Source organism: Ahaetulla prasina, chromosome 8, assembly GCF_028640845.1.
Source record: "Ahaetulla prasina isolate Xishuangbanna chromosome 8, ASM2864084v1, whole genome shotgun sequence".
NCBI classification, from domain to species: domain Eukaryota; kingdom Metazoa; phylum Chordata; class Lepidosauria; order Squamata; family Colubridae; genus Ahaetulla; species Ahaetulla prasina.
This window is the reverse complement of record NC_080546.1, coordinates 47,805,863-47,826,271: the sequence shown is the minus strand read 5'-3', so window position 1 is coordinate 47,826,271 and position 20,409 is coordinate 47,805,863.

Below are 20,409 nucleotides of genomic sequence, written 5' to 3'. Positions count from 1 at the left end.
TCTAAGAAACAACTTTTATAAGAAAAGGATAAACTGATTGAATAGCCAGGAGGAATATGATAAAGAGTATGATTTTTAATCCAAATCTTACTGTGTTTCATAGGACTTATTTTCTAGCAAAGATGCTCAAGATTGCAGTCTAAATGATTGATATTTTGCAAAATGTAAAAAGTGTTATATACACTATAGAAGAATGAATGCCCATTCTATTGATTTCTTCATCAAAAAATTATTTTAGGATAGTACAAACAATTTCTAGCCCAGTGTTTCCAATCTTGTCCATTTTAAGATGTGTGGACTTCAACTCCATAATTACCACGCCAGTATGTGGATGTGGGATAAAACCTCTTTATTCACAGAGGTCCCCTGGATATGCATTAGCATATTCATCTATATATACATGTTCATTTGTTTTACAAAACATCTTCCTTTCTCATTCTGAAGGATTAAAATAATAAATTCATGTGTTTGTGGCTGTGATTTTTTTTAAGGGGTATAATTGACCTACTAATCCCATCTCTCGTTTTGTGATGGCTGGAAAAATGAGACAGAATAAGAGATAGGCAAGGAAAAAAAGCTTAACATTGTTGGAAAGAAAATGGGAGCATTCAAGATTTCCTTTCCTTGCACAGAGATTATAAACTCAGTGGAACTGGGTTACTTCAATTCAATAAAGGTCAAACTTTTTATTAGATGTGGGTGGCATGTTTCTCAGCCATCATATTGTTCCTGGACCAGTAGGGAAGTTGTATATTATGAATGCGTTCTTATTCCCTGGTAAGGTTTTTTCGTCCTGAAAATGCCCCAAATTATATCAACAGTTTGGGATTATATACGAAAATAATTTCCAAATCCTTAGTTGTCTGCTGTATTTGATGTGACCCTGAGAAAGGCATTGTTATGTTTTGGCCAAAACAAATCCTTGAATCTGAACTCCCAAGAATTTCAAGGCAGCCTTGAATAAATTTTATAATAAAAATAAAGTATGTAATGTATGTTTATTTCAGATTGTTCTGTAGTAGTATTATGAATATTTTAAAACAGAAAATTCATTTATGTGATGGGTGTTTTTTTTTTAGAAAAGTCATTATTTAGTTTCATTATCGTACAAATATCTTTTTGCTTGCAAGCTATCAGGATCAACAGAAGTATAATAGCTTTTCTTAAGTATTTGTTACATTTTTCTTTTAGAAATCCATCTTTCCACGAGTGATCTAAATTTAATGAGTTAATTGGAGTTAGTTGGAATTTTATTGGTCTGAAAGTGAACTTTAAAGTATGTTTGCTAAGAGGAAGTTAAAAAAAAGATTATTAGAATGTTTTAATTTTAGAAATGTTTTTAAAGAAAAGCTTAGTGTTATAAAATGGATGAAAAAATATTTTTCCTTTTAAGGTCAAAGTATCTAAAAGAATACAATGAATTTTGTTAATATAAATGAAGATAGTTTATAAAGATTATTAAGTGCAAATAGAAATACATAATATTTCAACAACAAGAAAGATAAAGCAGTAGTGGTTAAACTGTTTGTTCTATTCAAAGAGGAGAGTATATTTATGTTTTTTATTTGGATATCACTTCTGGATTTTGTGCTTGTGATTAAAAAAATGAAAGTCTGACTTTGTTTTTATAAAAATGGCTAATTATATACTAATGTATATTAATGTATGTTAATTATATATTGATTAATAAAACATATTAATGGGACGTGGTGGCTCAGGGGCTAGGACGTTGAGCTAGGACATTGAGCTTGTCGATCGAAAGGTTGGCAGCTCAGCGGTTCAAATTCCTACAAGCTGCCGTGTAACGGGGTGAGCTCCTGTTACTTGTCCCAGCTTCTGCCAACCTAGCAGTTTTGAAAGCATGTAAAAATGCAAGTAGAAAAAATAGGGACCACCTTTGGTGGGAAGGTAACAGCATTCCGTGTGCCTTTGATGTTGAGTTATGCCAGCCACATAACCACAGAGACGTCTTCGGACAGTGCTGGCTCTTCAGCTTTGAAACGGAGATGAGCACCGCCCCCTAGAGTCGGCAACGACTAGCATGTATGTGCGAGGGGAACCTTTACCTTTACCTTTAAATGTACTAATGTATAAAAGTAAAAAGTTGAGGTTGTAATGTTGTTATCTTGTACTATGCTAAAAGAGTTGGAACATTATATATATATATATATATATGTCTTAGTCTACAAGAAACCCAATGGCTCCCTAGGACACACCATCTACCAGAAGAAAACACATACAAACCGCTATCTGCATGCACTCTCACACCACCACCCAGCACAGATCAACTCCGTAGCCAAGACACTCATCTCTAGAACAAAATGCTTAGCTGACGAACAACACCTAAAAACCGAACTACACACTCTCACAAACGTACTAACATCCAATGGATTCCAGAGAAATAAAATTACCAAACTAATCCAAAAAGAACCCCCCACTAAAACCCAAGACAGAGAGCAAGAAAATGGCACAGCCCTCCTCCCATATATAAAAGGCACCACAGACAGAATCAGCAAGATCCTCCACAAACATAACATCAAGACAGCATTCTGCACAAACCAAAAATATCCACCATCCTAAGAAACCCCAAAGACAAAATTGAGTTAGAAAATCAAGGAGTATATGAAATCCCATGCACCGCCTGCCCCACCACATACATTGGACAAACCAACAGAAGAATAAGTGCACGATTGAAGAACACAAGAACTCATTCAAAAAGAGGAACTAACTTCTTCCCTGGTCCAACACTTTAAAGTCACAGGACACGATATTGACTTTAAAAGACCAGAACTATCGCCAAAACTGAACACTTTAACAACAGAATAATCAGAGAAGCCATCGAGATAGAAAACGCCCACAGCATGAACAAACGAGATGATACCTCCCGCCTACCAGCCATTTGGAAACCTGCCCTTATTGACAAACGTGTCCCTAACACGAGGAATGACACCAGACCCACACTCACGAGGTCCACACAGGATGTCACCACCACACATCCACCCAGAAAGCACACCCAAACCCACACTGATCAGGAAGCACGACCAAGGACCAGAAGCCAGACCGCAGCTGCAACATTAGCCATTTCAAACCCTCCAATCCATACATGCAGCAGACTGACACCCACTATGAAGATGTAGCACGACCACGAACACGAAGCCAAACAGCAGCAGTGCAGCTCACCAGCTCAAATCCCCTGCAGCACAGATTAGACTGAGCACAACCAAGCCCCCACCAACACAGGAAAACCCCATCCAATCAGAGCACAGCCAAGCTCCCACCCAATCAGTTCAAACCCCACTAGCAGTTAAAAGGAAGAAACAGCTGCGATCACACATTGCTCCCAGAAGCACGGTTGAAGCCTGAAGATGACGAATGAGACTTCGTCAAACGTCGCCAAGACACTTCCAATTTTACACGGGAGAAAACCCGAACAACCAAAGACCTATATATATATATATATATATATATATATATATATATATATATATATATATATATATATATATATATATATATATACACACACACACACACACACACACACACACACACACATATATGGAACCAGGATTTAGTCCCATAATTTATTCACTCCCATAATTTCCAGTTTTAGGAATCAGATCTGAATAAGTGAAGAACAAAGAGATCCTTGCCTATATGAGAAAAAAAACATTAATACATTATTTTTTTCCATTTATGTCCTGATTCCTACCCAACTGCAGTCTAGGTGCTAGACTTCTGGTATTGGTTAACCAAGATAGCTGATTGCTAACGTTATTATCCAGAAAGCATCTAAGATGATATTGTTCCAGACAATCAATGTAGAGTCAATCAATGCTATTATTGCCAGCAGGTAAGCTTATTAGAGAGCAACCCTCACTTGGAGCTATTATTTATTTCACAACCACCTGTAGCTCTGCTGAATGTTGGAACTATTTCTTGCACACTTAAACCTAGAGATTTCTTCTTTTAATATAGGCCATGGGAAAAACAGCAAGTAATTCTATTAAGTCATGTATATTTTACAACTAAATTCAATAAGTTCTGAAACTCAGAAAAGTTTCATGGTCCCAGCATTTCTAAATTAACCTCCAAATTTGCTCATATATTTTAATTTATAAAATCTATAGTGTTTATACATTATAGTTACAGTTACAGCATATTGTTCTTAAGTTGAAGACATTATTGAATAATTAGAGGTAATTTGGCTCTAAACATATTTTATTTGAAGTATAATGGATAATAACCATCTGCAGATGCTTCTTTCTTCAATTTGTTTAAATTATTCTTTTTTAAACTCTGAAAGTGTACCTTTTGTTTAGGTTTTGTCTCCTCTACATTCTCCCTGTAGAGGGAAATAAAGATGAAAAATCCACATCTTTGCAATTGTCCAGTTAGTCAAATAATAGTCAAAGCAATGACAAAAAGTTACTTGTGTGACATGAGTGGCCACACAGTTTGTTTGAATGGATGAATAAAATAAAAAGATGGGGTAAATTGTAACATACAAAGAGAATTCTAATGTGAATGAAGTTGCTAGAATGAGCTGATATTTATATAAACAGTTTCAGACAGATGACTGGAATAATGAAGCTATTGAAGTGCTGTCCCGGTGTCTGGAAGCCGTACGGGTCTGGATGGGGAGAAACAGGCTCAAGCTCAATCCCTCCAAGACAGAGTGGCTGTGGATGCCGGCATCCCGGTACAGTCAGCTGCAACCGCGGCTGACTGTTGGGGGCGAGTCATTGGCCCCGACGGAGAGGGTGCGAACTTGGGCGCCCTCCTGATGAACGGCTGTCCTTTGAAGATCATTTGGCGGCCGCTCCAGGAGAGCTTTTTACCAGGTTCGCCTGGTACGCCAGTTGCGCCTTTCTGGACCGGGATGCCCTATGCACGGTCACCACGCCCGTGACGCCCTCGCCTGGATTACTGCAATGTTTCTACATGGGGCTCCCTTGAAGGGCATCCGAGACTGCAGTTAGTCCAGAATGCGGCTGCGCTGGTGATAGAAGGAGCCCTCGTGGCTCCCGGTGACACCTATCCTGCGCAGACTGCACTGGCTACCTGTGGCCTTCCGGTGCGCTTCAAGGTGTTGGTGACCACCTTTAAAGCGCCCATGGCATAGGGCCGGGCTATTTACGGGACCGCCTTCTGCTACCGAATACCTCTCACCGACCCGTGCGCTCTCACAGAGAGGGACTCTCAGGGTGCCGTCAGCTAGGCAGTGCTGCCTGGCGACGCCCAGGAAGGGCCTTCTGTGGGGCTCCCGCCTCTGGAACGAGCTCCCCAGGACTTCGCCAACTCTCGGACCTTAGAACCTTCCGTCGTGAGCTTAAAACACACTTATTTAGGTGCAGGACTGGACTAGGTTTTTAGATTTTTAAATTTTTGAAATTTTAAATTTTATATTGATTTTAATTGGTTTTGGTAATCAGGCTGGTTAGAATAAGTTTTTTATTTGTGTTTTAATCTGTATTTATATGTCCTTTTTATATGCCTGATAACCGCCCTGAGTCCCTCGGGAGATAGGGCGGTATACAAATGTGATCAATAAATAAATAAATAAATAAATAAATAATTTGGAGCTGAGAAGTACAATTAAGAAAAAATCAACCCGGTGAAAGAATCCACTTTATAAAGAAATTCACACAAACAGACACACATATATAGATAGATGTAGATCAGGGGTTAAATGCTACCAGATCAGACTGGATCGCGCGATCCAGTAGCATGCACTCCTGAGCCGGTAAGGAAGGTAAGTAGATTTCACCCCTGATGTAGATATAAAGTATTCATACGCTGCTTTTAATAATTTTAACACAAAAAAAACCCCAATAGTGAATACAAATAATGTAAATTGTGCTCATTTCTCATTCTAGAAATGATTGAGAAAAAAAGTCAGGGTGAAAAGATATGCCTTCAAGAGACACTTAAATAGTGTAGTATAGGACTTTTTTGATACCTACTTCCAGATTCAGAATCAATTTTGTGCGTGGTGGTGATGGGGAATTAAGAGAAAATATGATGAAAATAAACACCAGAAGAGTAATAAAGGATACATTGATCTGTGATATTTGCTTCTCTGGGATATTGTCACTCATTTAGGAGTCCTGAAAGGACAGGGAGAAAAAAAAGAGGCAAAGTCTACAACATGATGGCTATGTGTGATCTCCAGAAGAGTAAGTAGTCTCTTGCTATTAGTTGCTAAGGAACAGAAGCAGCAGGGTGCTGCTATGTTCATCTTTTGATAAAGGCTTCTGAGTAGCACCTAGATCTCCATTATGAGATTTGAATGTTGAAAAAATTGTTGTGGAATACTATTGGGTATACTATTGGGATCCCTAGCATTCTGCCTGTGAGTACAAATTTGTTCATAGGGACCTACTTGCACAGTTCTTATCCTACTCATTTCTACCTTTTTAAAATGCATTATTCTAATGTGCAAAAAAAAGAAGAAGACTGGTATGGTTTAGTATTTTAAATAAAAATATAATTTTTAAAAAATGACGATAGGCAGAGGTGGTGCATATTTTGGAAAGGGGTTCTGATGTAATAGCAACAGCACAGTGCTTTATAGTCAGACAGAGTCAAAAAATTTACCCCAACAAAGTGAGCCCTCATTTTACTAACCTCGAAAGGATGCAAGGCTGAGTCAACCTTGAGCCAGTGAGAATCAAACTGCTGGCATTTGGCAGAATTAGCCTGCTATAATGCATTCTAACCACTGTGCCACCACAGCCTAGCCCTTTGATAAGAAATTTTGGTACCTGGTTAAATGACACATAGGAACCATTTTTTGAATTAGCATGTCTCTCTCCAGTTAGCTGGAACACTTTCAATTTATCTTAAAAATCTAAATGTGCTCAAAGGTTGAATCAAATAAGATGGAGCTCTTCTTTTTCAAATCTACATTAGGTAGCCATTAGAAGTTGAATAGTATATGAACCTTGGAGTTGAGATCCACCTATTTCAAAGTAGTCAAGGTTGAGCCGTCATGGGCTTTCACATATTTGGTTTTCATTTTATAAATGTTAACATTTAGCTTTGTAGAATCCAAAGTCATAAGGCAAAATTCTGCCCATTCCTTTTAGGAGAAACTATCTTCTTCTCATTATTGGGTGCTTTTGGCTAATGTGTTAATTAACATTTAGAAAAATAATGTATTGGGGAGGGGAAATGAAACTTGACCGATGCACCATTATTTGCAGAGTAAGAGATTATTTTTATTTGGTTTTTAATATTTGTAGATCACTTGTGTTATCTGGGCTGGGCAATAAAAAAAATGGAACATGCTTTTTGTTTTGGTTTCTGAGGACACCAAAGCAGGAGACAGACAGAAATAATTTTGTGGCAATATCACTGAATTATTTGTATTGTTGTGGGGTTGTTTTTTTGCTTTTTAAATTGAAGTGAGTATATTAATTAATTAAAAAATAAGTACCGTATATACTCGAGTATAAGCCGAGTTTTTCAGCACGTTTTTTGTGCTGAAAAACGTCCCCTCGGCTTATACTCGGGTCTATACGGCTTATACTTGAGTTTTTTTTTTTTTTAAGCCCCTCGGCTTATACTCGAGTATATACGGCTTATACTCGAGTTTGTTTTTTTTTCTTTTTTTCACATTTTACCGGACGGAAGCCCTGCCGGTGCAGTGAGAGGGCGGGGCGGGGGAGCCGCCAGCCTTCTCAGCTGAGGGAGGGGGGGTTTCCCCAACCGGTAGGTGCCTCATTTCCCACCCTCGGCTTATACTCGAGTCCCCAGTTTACCCCAGTTTTTGGGGTAAAATTGGGGACCTCGGCTTATACTCGGATCGGCTTATATTCGAGTATATACGGTATGCCAAATTTAACACATTTATTTTTATTTTATTTATAATTACATTTCTATACCGCGCCATCTCCCGAAGGACTCAGGGTGGTTTACAGCCAATATTAAAATACACACACCAATACAATATAAATATAATAAATAACAATATTTAAAAACAATTAAAAACAAATATTTACTGGCCGAATCACTAAAACAGTCAAAGACTGATTAAAACCCATTAAAATTTCGCTAAAATATGTCTTAGGCTAGTCTCGCTCGGTGAAATAATAAAGTCTTCAGTTCACGTTTGAAGGCCCGGAGGTCGGGGAGTTGGCGTAACCCTGGAGGTAGCTCATTCCATAGGGCTGGTGCCGCCACAGAGAAGGCCCTCCCCCTGGGGGCCGCCAACCTACATTGTTTGGTCGACGGCACCCTGAGGAGGCCCGCTCTGTGGGAGCACACAGGTCGTTGGAAGGCAATCGGTGGCAGAAGGCGGTCTCGCAAATACCCGGTCCCAAGCCATGGAGCGCTTTAAAGGTGGTAACCAGCACCTTGAATTGCACCCGGAAGGTTACCGGCAGCCAGTGCAGGCTGGGTGTTATATGGGAGCAACGCGGTGCCCCCTCTATCACCCGCACGGCCACATTCTGGACTAGCTGGAGCCTCCTGGTGCTCTTCAAGGGGAGCCCCATGTAGAGAGCATTGCAATAGTCCAGGCACACACCTACGTTAATCTTTTGAAAAAAAGAAAGATTTACTATTAAAGTTTTTTTTTATTTTCCTGAATTTATGTACCATTAACTGAAAGGCTTGGGGAAGAAAAGCACATTTGCTCCCACTCCCAGACAAAAACATGTTGGTTAATTTGTTCTCTTAAAGCTGGATGTCCAACTTTGGCAACTTTAAGACTTGTGGACTTTAATTCCCAGAATTCCCTAGCCAGCATGGTGTCTTCTGGTGGTGTAGAACAGATACCTCACTGTTTTCTTTAAAGTAGAACATATGGCTAATGTAACATTGGAGAATGGAAGAAGAACATCGTGATAGTGGGAACTTGCCAGAATCCAAATAGAGATGTGGTTTCAGTTCCTCCAATGGAAAAAAAAAATATTTGTAAGAAACTCTAAACTGAGTTATGACTATTTTTAATATTCAAACAAGGAAACATTACTCCTAACTCTTCTCCAATTCTGTCTTCATTTAAAGGAAATTGAATCCTTAGAGCAGGGGTGTCCAAACTACGGCCCGCGGGCCAACTGCGGCCCGCGGGTCAGTTTTTATTGGCCCGCAGCAAATTCTGAAAGTATAATTGAATATGGCCCTTTTCGGCCGCCTCCTGGTACTTGCCCGGTGGTTTGCTGCGAGGCTCGTGGCTCCTCCCCATGGGCGGGGAATAATGAAGGGAGGGGGCGGAGGAGGCGGCGAGCGGGAAAGAGGCTGCTGGCCGTGCCTGACCCCAGCAGTTCTACCCTCGCCTTCCTTGGGCCGCCTGGCGAGGCTCCTCGCGCCTCCCCATGTCGGACACGCGTGGCGGCAGTGACAGCCATCGAGAAACAGGTGAGGAGGCAGCGAGCAGGAAAGAGGCTGCTGGCCGTGCCCAACCCCAGCAGTTCTACCCTCGCCTTCCTCGGGCCGCCTGGCGAGGCTCCTCGCGCCTCCACCCCTTGGGCAGGGAATAACGAAGGGAGGGGGTGGAGGAGGTGGCAGCGAGCAGGAAAGAGGCTGCTGGCCGTGCCCGACCCCAGCAGTTCTACCCTCGCCTTCCTCGGGCCGCCTGGCGAGGCTTCTCGCGCCTCCACCCCTTGGGCAGGGAATAACGAAGGGAGGGGGCGGAGGAGGCGGCGGCGAGCGGAAAAGAGGCTGCTGGCCATGCCCGACCCCAGCAGTTCTACCCTCGCCTTGCTTGGGCCGCCTGGCGAGGCTCCTCGCGCCTCCACCCCTTGGGCAGGGAATAATGAAGGGAGTTTCAAGTTTATACCAAATACAAAACAAAAGCCAAGATCAGGGGTGTCCAAACTTGGTCTCTTTAAGACTTGTGGACTTCAATTCCCAGAGTTCCTCAGCCACACCCCAAAATAAGCCACGCCCACAGAACTGGTACGAAAAAAAATTAGCCCTCCCCCCCCCCTCGTTCAATGGTGTGGCCCGGGCCTTTGCTTATTTTTCTGTATTTGGCCCTCACCAAAAAAACTTTGGACACCCCTGCCTTAGAGAAACAAGTCAAGGCATTCTCTTTGCAACATTTCTGGTAGGACAGATTGGCTTTAGGTTAGTTTTTACTTGCCCATAAATAGGCTTTGCAACACACATATGAAAATAATTAATTTAATGGAAAATCATTACAAGATACATACATTTGATTAATCTACATGTAATTGATGCTAGGAGCCCTGTGTGTCAAAGGGCACTCCACTCAAAGGCCTTAAACTGTGTTTGTTTCTAAGATGCTAAGATAATTGATATGGTGCCAACAATGTCTTTATGGAGAAATTAAAAAAACAACAACAACCTGCAGCCTAATTATGAAAGAAAATGAAATGGAATCTTGTTTCCCTCTGCAGGTGGCTGTTCACAACTGCTTAGGTGGAAGCATTCAGGCTCTCAATTAATTCCCATCTGTATTTGCAAGAAAAGCAAGGTGCTTCTTAAGAGAACAATCTGGAAGCAATCAGCATTTTCACATATTATTTTAAAGCAGGGCTAAATTATAATCTTATTAGGAGAGAAGCATGAGTTGAAGTTTATTTTCTATTAAAAAAAAAGAATTTTGCAATATGCATATATAAATGAGAGAGGCCCATGGCCAGGATCATTTATAAGGCTTGGTATTAAAAAGGAATACAATATGAAGAGAACCACCAATACAAGTTATCACTCCTGCAGAATAAACCCCTAGGATGATTGGAATGGGTTGAAATAAAAACAATATTTCACAGTCCTTTCATCTAAGGCAGGGCTGTCAAACTCTTTGCCCATGGGTCAAGTGCGTCATGCCCTGGCCACACCCATGCCTAGTTTAGTGAAGGGGGAAAAGTCCTGATACATCAAATGATACCGCCCTGATGAGGTGAGTTTGACACCCCTTATCTAAGATAGCAATGTAAAGACAAAAAAACTACTTGCTATTAATATTCATAGACACTCAACAGAATTAAGAGTATGCAATAGAATAGAATAGAATAGAATAGAATTTTTATTGGCCAAGTGTGATTGGACACACAAGGAATTTGTCTTGGTGCATATGCTCTCAGTGTACATAAAAGAAAAGATACATTCATCAAGGTACAACATTTACAACATTTACAACAAGGAATAACTACAATTCCCCAATGTTGATATGCTGAATCTCCTAATCAAATAAGAACCACACAAACAGCGCAAAGAGACACCCTAATAAGAAATAGCAGTACAATAACAATTGAGTGACTGGTTAAATTATCATGTAAAGTCATATTATAGATTATGTACATTACACAATCCTGACTTGATCCTGGGCACAAGTAACCTGAAAATATTGCCTAAATGAAAAGAACTGCAACGTTTAAGAAGAAAAGAGAAAGTTTTGTGGGCAACACTGAAAACCGCATCCCCTTAATCATCATAGGTGTCCTCATGATTTTCCATCAAAATGATAGAAGCAGCATTGTGCTATCATGACATAACTTTACCCTTTCATAGCTGCAAGCAACTTTAAACCTATATTAGACTATGAAAAGGAAACCCTTCAGGCAGCATTCACTGGGCAAAATACTTTAAATTACGTAGATTGATTGAAAAGCAATGAAAATGTCGTATGGTGTCCCAAAGAAATTGCTACTATTAAGACATTTAGAAGATTACCAAGGCTATAGTAACTTCTATGAAGAGGAAAGATTTATTTCTACCAATTAAAATGGAGATACAAATCATCTTGTGATGGCATCTGCTTTCAACTCCAAAGTCCATCTGCACTGAAAGATTTCCCAAACATGGGAATAAAAATTCGCAATGCATGTGGACCAAAATCACATTTCTTGTTAAAAATCACTATTTTACAGACATAATGACCAGTTAAACACATAAAAATTCTTTGGTCAAATGTTTGTACTGGAGATATAAATAGTTTGATTCTAATTATTCTAGAATCAGCTATCATCCCACCCAATGATGAGATTTTAGTTGACTTTTAGGTTTTTAAAATCCTAAATGACACAGATTTCCCTCATTAACGAACAGAATGTTTTTCAGACATTCCCTACACATTGCCACAATACATGTACAAAAAAGGAAGGGTTTGTATTGCAACTATACAAAACTGTTTTGCCATTCTATCTTCCTTGCCATTAGAGATTTTGCTAGGAACCAAAAGACTTACCAAGAAATAACATGGGAATCTTCATTAAGTTTTTATCGTCCTCTATATTTTGCTACTCCTTCAGGTTTGAAGGACAACAAAACACAATGTTCAGGAATAAGCTGGAACTGAGTGTTTCAAATGATAGAACAAGTTTTAAACATTAAAATAAATATTCCTATTACTTATTCTTGGCATCCCAGCTTCTGATTATATCCTAAAACATCTTGGATTGGCAACTCAGCGTTTGTTAGGCATGTGGCAAAATAAAACAAAACAGCAAAGATGAGTAATCTTTTTCAAGACGTTTAGAAATAGTGAGTGCAACTCTATTAATTCTATATTAGCATAGAAAGATGTGGGAAAGAAAGCTTTAGCTAAGTTCAACAAAAAAACGGAATTTGATTTTAAATTCAGAAAAGCATCTTTAATGGAAATAAAGATGAAAGCAAGAGTCCTATGGATTTAGGCTGAGTAGACATTTCATAAAATGATTAAAACATCATAACAGAAGTTCAGTTAAAAAGCATACTCTACATACAAAAATTCAGGTTCAGATGAACTCACAGCTTATTAGCCATCAGAATGATAGAAGTGATTAAATAGGAAATAATGCTTCCTTTGAAAAAACTGAAATCTACTTTTAGAGAAGGAGAAGAATGTATAATAGAGGTTAACAGCTTGTTAAAAATAAAGAAGCATTAAAAAGCATTTAATGACTTCATGGTAAAAGAAAACATACTTTTTTACATGCCAGTTTGGAGGCCCTAATAGGTAGGATGTTCCTGAGTGCTTATGAAGGGGGTTAAATATTTCATCCTATGTATGGATCAAAATAATAAGTCTGGTTCTTCCTTATTTTTTGCCAGAAACATTTGTAGCAGTCATTCTTAGTTTCTGCTAATTCATGTCCTTTAAATCAGGGGTCTTCAACCTTAGTAACTTTAAGGGTCTCTGGGAGTTGAAGTCCACAAGCCTTAAAGTTACTAAGGTTGGAGACCCCTGCTTTAAATAGAGATACAAAACTACACATGAAATCTTATCCCTAAGTATTATTGCCCAGCTAAAAACATTTCCCCTTCCCTACATCCCCTGTTTCATGATAGCTGAAGATTGTCTTTTGGAAGACATTCCAAGATTTTTGGCCTGTGGAGCTTTGAAAGAGTGATTTGACTCAATTGAGCTTCAACTATATCACCCATTGAAACAGGGCTCTGCTTCAAAGGAACAAACTGAGTGATCACAAAACTTCCAAATCACTTTGGAAAATAGTGTTTTTTTCTCTGTTTTGATTGGGGATCCTGCCAATCAATACACTGCATTGCAAGCTGAATTCCTTATATAAGGAAGCTGAAGGCGATAGGTGATGTGTTGTGCTTCCATACATGGGCATGAGTAGCAGACCATAATTAGATTTACCATGTATCATCTCATTATTCTTTCTGCTTTTCAGGGTTCTTTGGGACTGTATTCATTTGCTCAGATTTCAACTTCTTTAAATACAGCCAGGCACAAATTTTAACTTTCCTTTCTGAGACACTTATAGGATGTTACATTTCTATTCCAACCCTATTAACAAACCGCCAATTCATCTCAGCTCTATGCATTCTAAATATAGGCTCAAAGATAAAAGGCAAGAACTTATTTTGAATGCAATTTCTGAAAGTTTCTGTTTTTAGACTTGAATAGGACACTTTCTGCACTGATTCAGTCAACTTTCTGTGGACTCTTTACTAGACAACTTGAAGATTACTGTATGATCCTTTCCCCATCATAGCTCCCTATGCCCTAAAATTGGGAAGATATCTCAAAGATCTATTATGGCAAGACTGAAAGCAAACTCGGTTAAAATTCTCTAAAGGTTTCTCATGCCTACTATTTTCACCTCCTTCCATCTCAAAAAGAAAGTATCTGTAGACATTTTGAAGTTTCCTGATTTTAATCTAGAGATTAAAGAGCACGAGAGCAGCTGATAAAGAGGGAAGCTCCTCTGAGACCTATTGTCAAATGACATCTTTTGCTTAAATATCCCTCGCTACCAGGATAAACAGGTATCCCCAATTAAACGAGGTCCTGAGGATCCCTACGATATATTTCAAGAGTGATAATTTTAGCTTACCGCTCCTCCAAAACCACCGGCATCTACCACTCAACTGCCGTTACCACTTCCATCTTGTAACGGCTGCTCTCAGAAATCTAACCTAAATCTGAGTGATCAAATAACCGCTTAAATAATTGACCGAGTGGATTCAGGAGACCTGATCTGTGCGGCTGCCACTGCCGCCGCCCCCCTCACCGCTACCAGGACTCAGACGACCTTAGTGGATTCAGTAGATCCTGATTTGAGCGCCTGCCGCCCCATCCTCACTGCTGCCGGATACGGACGACCGTTGGTCAACCGCCGCCCCGCTGTTTCACCTCTGGTGGCCCGTGAACTCAGAAGATCCGATTTGAGGCTGCTGCTGCAGCCGCCTCCGCTGCCGGTGGGCACTCGACCGCCAAACAGCTGATTCAAACAACCGCCGCCCACCGCTGACCCACGCCGCATCCGCATTCTGACAGCCGCCGGACCACCGCCTGGCCCCGCTGATTCTTCTCTGGTGGCCCGTGAACTCAGAAGATCTGGATTTGAGGCTGCTGCTGCAGCCGCCCCTCCGCTGCCGGTGGGCACGACCGCCAAACAGCTGATTCAAACAGCCGCTGCCGCCGCCGCCCACCGCTGACCCACGCCGCATCCGCATTCTGACAGCCGTCAGACCACCCCTGGCCCCACTGATTCTTCTCTGGTGGCCCAGTGGACTCAGGAGATCCGGATTAGTGAGGCTGCTGCCGCCGCCCCTCAGCTGCCGTGTACACACGACCGGCAAACAGCTATTCAAGCAGCGATTCTAACAGCCGCCACCGCCCACTCTACTTCCTCCTCCATACCCAAAGGTCTTTTTAAATCTCCCACCAATCTCCACCATAAACATAGTGGATCACAGCATCCACAATTGCTATCCCTGCTTACTCCATTTTCACATCACTTCCTTCTCTGCACCTCCAGTATCCCTACTCCAAATTTATTCCAGTGTAAGTGAAAGAGAGTGAAATAGTAATTGAGAAAGATTGTTTTAGAAAAGATACTTCCTCAATTATCGAATAATTATAAAATTATTCAATAATTAAAATAATTATAAAATTATTCAATAATTAAAATAGAAATAATAAGAAAGATACTTCTTCATTACTTATCACATAATTTATTTAAAATAATAATATTAAATATATCTATCTATCTATCACTATGCCAGCCAAAAAATCCAACTCTGATAAAAACTTAGAAGCAAGAATAATAGCTACAATTGAACTAAACTTGGAAAAAAGAATACTTGCTATTGAACAAAACCTAGAAAAAAGAATACTAGCCATTGAACAAAACTTAGAAAAAAAAATCCTATCAGTTATAGAACAAAGCTTCACCAATCTGATAAAACAAATTACAACACAAAAAAATGATTTCTCGACTGATCTAAATCTCTTCCCAACTCATCTACCTTTACATAATACTGATCCTTCAACCCTACCTAAACAACAATTTACTACTGACCAACTAATTAGAGATGCCTTAGAGAGAGGCCAAAAAATAAATAATGCAATATTATTTGGTCTAGATAACACAAATGAATCCGATATCACCAAAATTCAAAACTTAATTGGAAATTATAATTCATCATCCATCTCCCCAAATGAAATTATTTCAGTCTCCAGAGATGGTCCTGAATATAAAAACAGTGACGGATCAATAGCACCAAGATTCTGCAGAGTCATCTGCATAAACGAGAACAGCAAACGTAAGTTCATATATACCATCAACTCTATTGCTAAATCTAATCCTGCCTACAGTAAACTTAGATCACGCCCTGATCTATCTTTCCTGCAGCGGATACGGTCGTGAACTCCGCACTGAGCTTAAACGAAGACAAGATAATGGTGAATCAAACCTATATATTGATTACCGTGCCAATTGCATTAAAATTAAATCCTTCAATCAAAAATTCACCACCAAACCCCCCATCACCCATAACATCCAACCAGCCATCCCAACAACCAATCAAGTACCCATCAGCCAACCATCCATCGAAACTGTCATCCAATCAGCCATCGAACAAACCATTCAACCAGCCATCCGTACAGCTATCCAACAAACTATTCAACCAGCCATCCGTTCATCCATCCAACCAACCTTCCAACCAGCCTTTCAACCATCCATCCAACAAACCTTATCAACAAACAGTCTAGTACCCAACATCCAAGCACTCACTACCCAAAACTTCCATCCACCCATCCAACCTCCAATACAACCACCAGTTATACATATCCTCAACCAACTAACATTCAAAACTAGGTATGCACGCCTCTTACCTCTTTAACACCTCTTTCTACAGATTTTAAATGTAAATTGATGAATGCAAGAAGTATTCTTAACAAATTACCTGAATTTATCCTCCTGCTAAACAGTGGTACATTTGACATTATATTTATTTATAAACATGGCTAATCTCTTCCATCCCTGATTCCATCATTTTAAACAAAGAATATCAAGTTCACCGCTCAGATCGTGAAAACCAAGAGGTGGTGGAGTGGCTATTTTCTATAAAAGTCACTTAATCTAAAAACATACAAGTTGCCCACAAACTTTCTCTTCCTGAAACTATTGTATGTGATCTATCATCTAATACCGCACTTGATTCATTCTATGCTACAGAGCCCCCGACTACGATATTACTCATGCTAATATTTTAACCTCATTACTAACTTGGGCTGCCTCTTGCCCATATCCACTCATCTTCCTGGGTGACCTAAATTTACCTCTCATCAACTGGATAACTAACGAAAGTACAACTGATCCAATCCACACAACAATATACAACGCTGTTACTAACCTAGGTCTTGAACAACTTGTAACCAATAATACAAGACTAAACAACTGCCTTGACCTCATCTTCTGCAACAATAACAATACCATTTATGGACTACAAATAAGAGAACCCTTTTCCAACAGTGATCATTGCATGATTGACTTCCATCTTAATATACGTTGTGACTTTAACCATCATATCAATAGCATTCCCATTTACAACTTCAAAAAAGCCAATTATGACTCTATAAACAATGATCTTTCATTTCTAGACTGGCAAAATCTGTTCTCAACCTGTATAACTGCTGAAGACCACTATAGAGTTTTTCTACCGAAATCAACAGAGTCATCGAACTATATGTACCACTAACTACCATCAAGATTAGGAAAAGCAAACTACCCATATCAATAAAAAGCTTCAATCTAAAAAAGATCCTCTGGAAAAGAAACAAAGGGCTATGTAGCTAATTTTAAAAACGCTACAGAACTATATGCAACCAAATAAAACTGAATGCACAAATTACCACACCAAGCAAGAAGAGGATCTTCTCGCACAAATTCCAGTCGTGCCTTCTATAATTTTGTCAACAACAAGCTTAAAACTCTAGACGATGCCACCTCTAAAAGATCCTGATGGCAATGAATACAATGCTGAAGAATCTAGAGCAAACCTCTTTAATAAATTCTTTGCATCAGTTTTTGTCAACAGTGATGGCACTCATCCAACATTCCAAATTTGTACAATCAATGAGCATGACAACTTAACAATTGTTGATTTTACAGAAGAAAATGTTGGTAAAGCTCTAAGTAAATTGAAGCCATCTCTATCCATTGGACCTGATGGTCTTTGTGCTTACTTTTTTTAAAAACTCTCTAGTAATCTAGCAGAACCCCTAAGTATAATCTTTAATATAGCCTTTAGAACCAGTTCCCTTCCCAGTCTCTGGTCGCTAGCCACAGTCATTCCAGTTTTCAAAAAAGGCGACCCCAGCTTAGTTGATAATTATAGACCTATCTCCCTATGTTGCGTCGCCTGCAAGGTTATGGAATCCATCATCAACCAATCCATTACCTTACACTTAGAAATGCACAACCTTCTCTCAAATAAACAATTTGGCTTCAGGAAAAATTATCATGCAATCTACAACTTCTACTGTAAAACCTATGGACTACTAATCTTGATCTAGGTAAATCAATAGATGCAATATACATAGACTTCTGCAAAGCTTTTGACTCAGTAGTACATGATAAACTTCTCCTAAAATTAAAATCCTATGGCATTTCAGGACCCTTACACCACTGGATATCTGCTTTTTTGTCAAACAGACAACAAATAGTTAAAATTGGTAATGCTCTTTCAAATCCTGTTCCTGTCAAGAGTGGTGTTCCTCAAGGCAGCGTTCTTGGACCTACTCTCTTTATAATATATATAAATGATCTTTGTATTGATATTTCAAGTAACTGTGTTCTCTTTGCTGATGATGTCAAACTTTTCAACACCACTGACAATGCATCCACAATTCAAAAGGACCTTGATCATCTATCTGCCTGGTCTAAAATTTGGCAACTACAAATTTCAACCAGTAAATGCTCAGTCTTGCACATTGGAAGAAAGAACCCAATCACAAAGTACATGCTTGATGGACATTGCCTCGCAGATGACCCCCACCCTGTCAAAGACCTTGGAGTTTTTACATCTAACGATTTAAGTTCCAAAGCCCACTGCAACTACATAGCTAAGAAGGCTCTAAGAGTTGTCAACTTAATTTTACGTAGCTTCTTTTCAAAAAACACCATGCTACTGACCAGAGCATATAAAACATTTGTTAGGCCAATTCTTGATTACTGCTCTCCTGTCTGGAACCCTTACCATATATCTGACATCAACACAGTTGAGCGTGTCCAAAGGTATTTTACGAGAAGAATTCTCCATTCCTCTGAAACTAATAAAATACCTTATTCCACCAGACTTGATATCTTGGGTCTAGAAAACTTGGAACTTCGTCGCCTTCGACTGGATCTGGGTTTAGCATATAAAATCATCCGTTGTAATGTCCTTCCTGTCAATGACTTTTTTAGTTTCAATAACAATATCACAAGAGCTACAAACAGATTCAAACTCACTGTCAACCGTTCCAGTTTAGATTGCAGAAAACACGATTTCTGTAACAGAATTGTATATACTTGGAATGCATTACCTGACTCTGTGGTTTCTTCTCATAACCCCAAAGGTTTCACTCAAAAACTGTCCACGGTTGACCTCACCACTTTCCTAAGAGGACTCTAAAGGGGCGTGCATAAGAGCACAAACGTGCCTACCGTTCCTGTCCTACTGTTTCTTTCCCTATGTATATACACGTTTTTAGTACCTCATTTCTCCTCATATATACGTTCATATATTTATAACCTTTTATGTAACGCTTGTATATATTGTTATGACAAATAAAATAAATAAATAAATAAATAAATTATAAATTACGACTGTAACTTTGTTGCTTGTATCCTTACGATTTATATTGATATTGCTTGTTTCCTGATTGCTTATTTGTACCCCATGACTATCATTAAGTGTTGTACCTTATGATTCTTGATGAACGTATCTTTTCTTTTATGTACACTAGGTGTAGTCAACCTTTTTATACCTACCGCCCACTTTTGTATCTCTGTTAGTAAAATTTTCTAACCACCCACCGGTTCCACAGTAATGCGCCATGTATCATCATCTGCGCATGCCTCTCGCGCATCGTGGATTGGGTTTGAGGGGGGGCGCCGGCTACCAGCTCTGCTTGTCTGTTACAGCTGGGTGGTGTGGGGGGAGATGCGTGAGCTATTCTGGGACGAGGTTCTTTTGTTTGCGGTCGCACTATAGCGCCATTTAGTTTCACTTATGTAACGTGAACTAAACTTATGCACGAGTGATAAAAATACTATATTTTCAGAAATTGTCACAGAGAATTTGATGAAAACCTAATGAAAATGTTTTTAAATAAAGCTATGAAATTTTATAAAAAAGTCAATTACATTAAAAAAAGGAACGTGCTTCAGTATCGGACAAAACTCCTACCACCCACCATGAAAGCTGGAACGCCCACTAGTGGGCGGTAGGGACCAGGTTAACTACCACTGATGTACACTGAGAGCATATGTACCAAGACAAATTCCTGGTGTGTCCAATCACACTTAGCCAATAAAAAATTCTATTCTATTCTATTCTATTCTATTCTATTCTATTCTATTCTATTCTATTCTATTCTATTCTATTCTATTCTATTCTATTCTATCTAGAGATTCATCTTGAATTGAATCTTGAGTCTTCAAATGGCTTAAATTGGAGGAGGCTCTTGCTAAATCTTTTATCAAGAATTCA